Genomic DNA, 7,246 nt, shown 5'->3' with positions numbered 1-7,246 from the left:
GGTAGGTTTTCTATACACATCGGACAGGAACATGGAAGAGGGGATTAAGAAGGAAGTACCCTTCACAGTAGCCAAGAACAAAATGAAATACCTAGGAATATATTTAACAAAAAAGACTAAAGACCTATACAAGGGCACCACCTTTTTTATTTCCTCTCCTGTGGTCTTATCCAATGTGTAAAGCAGTCCAATGAACTTCTGTTTGTTAATCTGGCATCCTGCCACTCTGCCATATTCCCCTATTGCTTCCAGTACTCAACTTGTGGAGCTTTTGGATTTTCCATATATAAAATAATATCGTCTGCAATTTATGACAGGTTCATCTCTTACTTCCCCAGGAAAATACATTGGATGCCTTTTTTTGCCTTATGATGTGAGCTAAAACCTCCAGTATGATGTTAAATAAGAGTAGGGGCAAGGGGCATTTTTGTCTGGTCCCCTTTTTCAATGGGATTGTGTTTGTTTTCTCTCCATTGACTACCACGTTGGCTGTTGATTTTTCATATCTAGCTTGTATTTTCCTGAGAAATTTTCCTATCTTTCCTTCCATTCCTATCTTCTCGAGTGTCTTAAACAGGAATTGGTGTTGGATATTGTCGAATGCTTTTTCTACATCTATTGATATTAGAATTTGGTTTTTATAGTTTTTCATGTCAATGTGGTGAATGATACTAATGGTCTTTGGTATGTTGAGCCATCCCTGCATCCCATATTAATCCCACTTGGCCATGGTGAATTATTTGTTTTATATACTTTTGTATTCTATTGGTCAGTATTTTTTAAAGGATTTTGCATCAATGTTCATTAGGAATATTGGTCTGTAGTTCTCAATTCTTGTGGTATCCTTGCCCAGATTTGGTATCAGAGTTATACTAGCTTCATAGAAGGAATTCAGGAGTTTGCCGTCTCTTTCTACATTCTGGAAGAATTTATGTAGGATTCGTGTCATTTCTTCCATGAATACTTGGTAGAATTCTCCTGTGAAGCCATCTGGTCCAGGGGATTTTTTTGTTGGTAATCCCCTGATAACCTTATCTAGTTCTTCTATTGCTATGGGTCTGTTGAGATTCTTGACATTCATTGGAGATAGTCTAGGGAGGGTTTGTTTTTCCAAGCATTTGTCTATGTCTTCCAAGTCGTTGAATTCATTGGAATACAGCCCTTCATAGTAATGTGTAATTATCCTTTTGATTCCATTAGGGTCTGTTGTAATGTCCCCTCTTACATCGCTCATTCTTGTTATTGAAATCTGTTCCCTCCTTTCTATGGTTCAATTTGCCAGCGTTCTGTCGATTCTGCTTATCCTTTCAAAGAACCAACTTTTAGCAGCATTAATTTTTTCCATAGTTTTCATATTTTTCCTCTCCTGACTCTCAGCCCTGATTTTTATTATTTTTTTCTTTTGCTATTAGTAAGATTATCCTGCTGACTCTGTTCTAGTTGTTGTAAATTTTGTGCCAGCATATCAATCATGGGTCTCTCTTCCTTTCTCCGGTGTGCATGTATTGCTATGAAACTTCCTCTGATAACTGCCTTTGCTATGTCCCAAAAGTTATGGTACATCATGTTGTCAATCTCATTTGTTTGTAGAAATTTCCTAATTTCATCTCTGATCTGGGCCAGTACACACTCCTTTTGCAATAGAGAGTTATTCATCCTCCAATTGTTTGCTCTTGTTTTCTTCTTCTTCTTTTTGTTGATTACCAACCTTATGGCACAGTTTTCAGAGAGAGTGGTCTGTATGATATCAATGTGCTTAAATTTATGTAGATTCAACTTATGCCCCAGCATGTGGTCTATATTCAAATATGTGCCATGTGGGGTTGAAAAGAATGTGAATTTTGTGTATTTGGATGAAAAGCTCTATAAATGTCCTATCAGGACAAATTGTCTAATTGTAGTGTTTAAGTCTCTAGCCTCCTTGTTGAGATTCTTTCCCAGTGATCGATGTTTCTCTGAGAGTGGTGTATTGAAGTCACCTACTATAATTTTTGAGGCTGTAATTCCTTTTTTTCATCTTTTGGAGCATTTGATTGACATATTCCACTGAATGCTTGTTTGGCGAGTAAATGTTTAGAATGCTTAGTGGTTCTTTGTGTACTGTTCCCTTGAGCATTATATAGTGTCCCTCCTTATCTCTTTTTATGATTTGCACTTTGAGGTCAATTTTATACAAGATTAGGATTGTAACCCCTGCTTATTTTGGATTGATGTTTGCTTGGACGCCTTTCTCCAGCCTTTGATTCTCAGCCTATTTTTGTCTGTAATCTTGAAATGTGTCTCTTGTAGGCAGCAGATTGATGAGTTGTGCTTTCTAAGCCAGTCTGCTAGCCTCCATTTTTAAATACCTGAGTCAGTCCATTGATATTCAGGGTTATTATCTCCATCTGTGGACTCTGTGATGTCATCTTATGCATTTTGTATTGTGTGTTTTCCTACCGCCCTTTCTTATCATATGTTGTGCGTGTGTGTGTGTGTGTGTGTGTGTGTGTGTGTTTATTATTCTTGGCTTCTTTCCAGCCTCATGCCAATGCTATCTTAGGATTGTTTTCTCTTTGTTGCCCTCTGGGTGAGCTTGTTCTAAGTTGCATTCTCTCATTTATGCTTGGTGAGTGATGTTCTTCTGCCCGTACTGGGTCGGCAAAGATCTTTTGTAGGGCTGGGTTTCTTCTAACGTATTTGAGATAGTTTATTGTGCCAGCCTGGCCAATAAACACAAGTGGGATTAACTGAAGGGCAGAGAGATAAATGGCTCGGTGAGCCTCACCTTTATTGTCTCTCGCTCTTTGATCATCGGACCAGTGTGTGGCTGCCTTGCTTGTTCTGTGCCTCAATTTACAGGCTACACTACCTGTGGGACGCATAGCCTGTGAACTGTGTCTCTGTAAGTTGAGGTCCCTTTAAGACATCTCTGGAGCTGGGGCCTGGCGGTTAGTGACCTAGCTGACAGTTGGTGAACTGCCTTGTGATTGGCTGTTGTGCTGAGATAGCCTATTTCTCTCTGGATATAGAAAAAAAACCTGGCATCAGACTAGACTTGAAGGACTGCTAGTGTCTCACAACTCTCTGTCATGGAAGTGAGTTGCACTGAGCCATTTGTACTGCTTTATAATATAACTGTTCATTTTTTGTATTATATATTTATCTGTATATGATTTAACAGTTCATTTCTTGTTAGATATCTAATTATCTTTATAAATAAATATATTAAATTATCAGCAATTTGGTTTTATCTCTCTAGAGAACCCTGTCTAACACAGTATTCTTTGAGTTTTTCCTTGTCTGGGAAGAGTTTTACTTTTATCATGAGTGATACATCAAGGCTTTTTTCCTAACATCTTAACTTCTTATCCCATCCAATTTTAGGATTTCATAAAATTAAAGCAGAAAATAAAGTCTCAAATAAAGAACACCGAACTGTAATAGCTAGAAAAATCTTAGTGCTTTCTCAAAGTTTGTGCTGCATGTATATGTGTGTGTGCAGTGTGTGTGTACATGTGCACTCTCTTTCTATCATCTATCTGTCCATTTACTTACAAAGTGCACTTGATAAGAACACATGGAAAACTTATGCATGACATAAGGAAGCATCACCTAATTTTACACTTTGTGGTGTAAATTTTATCTCTGTGGTGGTTACTGCATTCGAGTTCATTGTTTTAATTATTGTGCCAATCTGTCTCACTGAGCGGTTTTCTCATTTGCATTAACTTCTCCAATCATGATATCCAGGAATTTTTGTATTAGCATAGAAGAGCAGAGACTGTTCTATGCTAGTAACTACACAAACTACTTATATCTAATGGAGATGACACTACATTTGCTATTAGGAATACCTTCTATGCATGGACAACCAGAGTGAAGTTACTTTTGGATGAACCCATCATTGATAGTTGTTGAAGTGGGTCCATTCTTGGTGGATAGTGATGTTTTCCTAATTGGTGCTTGTGCAGCCAGCATTTATAAAGCTAAAAATTGCATCAGGAAATAATATTTACATATTCAAAATCTCCTACACTAATTTCACTCAGTCAGTCCCCGAAAAGCAACATTAAAATAATAATAAAAATAAAAAGTAGGCCTTGGAATTTTTTTTCCAGTACCAATGGTTAGTTTTGAGCACAATCCTTTTGAAAACCACAATTTTTTAGTTTAAAATACCTTCTAGAAAAAAGTTGAAGTTGGCACATTCCTTGCTGACTTTGTGGAGAAATTTTCTCAAGTATTTTTAAGACTTCTTGACCTTGTTTGGAAATTTTCTACAATGTATAGAAGCTATAATCTTAGTTTTCAAAAAACGCAATTTTGAATTTCTCTCTTTTTAAAAATGTATACAGCAGGAATCTTAAAATATTTTTCTTCAAGAATCAAGTATGATATGAAATTAATTTTCTAAATATTGGACCCTTTTTGATCTTCTTTAAATAAGTAAATGTTGGAAAGTTTCAAGAAAGTGGTTTTAAAATACTAATAGAGAGTCATCATGATGATGTCAAACTAGTACGTGGTCTTGGAAGAGCCAAAAATTATCAGCTTCAACTGGAATAGAAATAAATAATATTGAGTGAGAAGTGGCTGCAAGACTGGGGTTTTTCATTCCTGGAATGAATGTAGAATGCAGGTGGACTGGTTTCCTGCTGCTAGATTTAGGAAGTTTGCTACTGAAGATGAGACTTCAGCCTTGTCAGGAATTCTGTGCACCCTACTGCTTCAGAAGGACAGAAAAATTAACATTTTAAAGAATCTTAAGTGAAAGCAAACAAGTGAATCGAGTCAGTGGATGAAGAGGAAAATGAAAATGCAGAACCAAGTGCAAAGTATGAGATTTTGTAGCTGCTTACACAGATGGCTGTTGCTCCAGTAATTGCTGGAGAAGAGCCCGAGCAGGAATTGGAGTGTACCGGGGGCCAGGCAATGCTTTAAATGTAGGCATTAGACTCCCTGGAAGGCAAACAAACCAAAGAGCAGAAATTCATGCAGCCTGCAAAGCCAGTGAACAAGCAAAGACTCAAAACATCCATAAATTGATTTTATATACAGACAGCATGTTTACTATAAATTGCATAACTAATTGGGTTAAAGGTTGGAAGAAGAATGGATGGAGAACCAGCACAGGTAAAGAGGTGATCAACAAAGAAGACTTTGTTGAACTTGACAAACTTATCCAGGGTATGGACATTCAGTGGATGCATATTCCTGGGCATTTGGGATTTGAAGAACCTGATAGATCAGCAAGAGAAGGAGCTAAGCAGTTCAAAGACTGAAAGAAGTCATTGTAATACGTGGGAATATGCACTGGGGGTTGTTTTGTTATTTTTACTTGTTGGTATGGAAAATAAAAGACTGTGGGATGTACTATTGCAGTTGATGCAGTAGCATAGTTTTCAAAAAGTCAGAAAGGCAGTATAATTCTCTTTGAAATAGTGGTTAGAGTTACAATCAATTGGCCATCCTTTGAGATTTCAGAATTTTGCTTATTGAACTTGGTACTCTTCTAATTTGTTTTAGCATAGTTGGAATGCAAATTCAAACAAAGATTCTGAGTCTCGTGATGTTAAAGCAGATTTGTGGCTTCTGTGCAGATTAAATAAGGCATCCCTTCCTTTGGGCAGATAGATGCAGCCTCATGGCAGAACAAAGGTTAGCAGACAATGTAAACCGAGTCTTGGCTTCACTTATCCTCTTGGATAGGTATCTCTGACTGCTAGATTACAATAGAGGAACAGCACAATTTTTAAAGACCAATGTCATGTAAGTAAATTTTTTTTAATGTCTTTGGATGTGTTTGTTAAAAATATGCTTCTAGTTAAAAATATTTGAATATTTGAAATGATAGTTTACTTTAAAACTTTGGAAAATAAAAGCATACAACCCCCCCAAAAAAACCCTTAAATAAATAAATCACTATTAATAAAAGAAAGATTCATTTACTATTTCCTCACTGCCAGGTATCCACAATACCATCATCCCCATTTAATAGAGAATAAATCAAGGTTCAGGAAGCTTAAGTGACTAACCTAAAATTATAAGGCTAGTTCCGAGCAGAGCTAGGATTGTGACTAAATGTATGGCATCTGATACCATGTCCATAATGACTCTGATCTCTACAAATAAGTAAAGAAGAGATGTTCTAGATGGCAACCACAGATACAATCTACCATCAGATTTAAAATATAAATTTAGGCTACAAAGGAGCTCTGAAAAACACACCTCATCTGGCATCCTGTTGTACCTACAGAAAAGTAAAAGGAAAACTAGGAAAAAATATAGTGGAGACTTAAAAACATGTAATTTCATGTCCCCAGTTTTCAAAATGCACACAAACAGTGCATGAGCAATGTATTGTAATTCTTCATAAATCATAAATCTATAGAAACATACTTCAGCCCCTCACAGTACAAAGATTGTGTATAGCAACTGATATCAGCATACAAGTGAACCAGAGACTAGAATAATACATTTGTTGGGGCTAGTGAGGGTTTTCAGAAAAAATGTTATCTATTGTTTCACTAGATTTTGATGATGTTGGTGGTATACTTTTTAATTTTTTTGTTCATCTTATAGAGTACAACAATAAATAAAATAATGAAGTGGTAATATAAAGAGGAATGAATTATTTCTTTGCAAACCTATGGGGAAAATTAAAATTAAACATCCATGCTATTGTTTTTGATATGTGCCTTTAATTTAATTCCAACTCCTCTATATACAGCAGAATGAACTACTGCCAGGTCCTGTGTCATTCTCAAAATTGTTTCTATGTTTGAGTTCATTGTTGCAATCAAAGTGTCAATCTCATTGAGGAAATCCCAATTTTGGGTATGTTTTGGTTTGGGGGGTGCTGTTTTTGTTTGTTTGTTTGTTTGTTTTTTGCTAACCCTTTACATTACCAACCATGGTGTCCTTCTCCCCAGACTTGTTATTCCTCAAAACATGCCCAAAGAATGTAAGACCAAGTCTCTCCTTCCTTGCTTCTAAGGAGCATTCTAACTGTCCTTCTTCCAACAGTGATTTTTTCATTTGCTGGAATTCATGCTATATGTAAGACTTTTGATAATATTATTATTCAAAGGCATCAATTCTTCATTATTCCTTATTTTAGCAATAATATGAGGTAATTGAAGCTACCATGGCTTGAGCATAGCATACATTAGTCCTCAAAGTGAGATCTTTGCTTTTTCAAAGCTTTAAAGCAGTAGTTTGCAGAATATTTGCCCAATATATTATGTCATTTGATTTCCTGACT

The 7,246-nt window shown here is 36.2% G+C and overlaps 1 pseudogene; it reads left to right on the top strand.

Moving 5' to 3' along the window:
- Positions 1–5,264, top strand: part of LOC101639559 — an 80,169-nt pseudogene extending 74,905 nt beyond the window's left edge.
- The last annotated feature ends 1,982 nt before the right edge of the window (positions 5,265–7,246 follow it).

The sequence above is a fragment of the Echinops telfairi genome, unplaced genomic scaffold (genome assembly GCF_000313985.2).
Source record: "Echinops telfairi isolate 266 unplaced genomic scaffold, ASM31398v2 ScPeMD7_3509;HRSCAF=4178, whole genome shotgun sequence".
Classification (NCBI taxonomy): Eukaryota; Metazoa; Chordata; class Mammalia; order Afrosoricida; family Tenrecidae; genus Echinops; species Echinops telfairi.
Note: the sequence above shows the minus strand (reverse complement) of the source record. Positions and strands in the feature narration are given on the sequence as shown.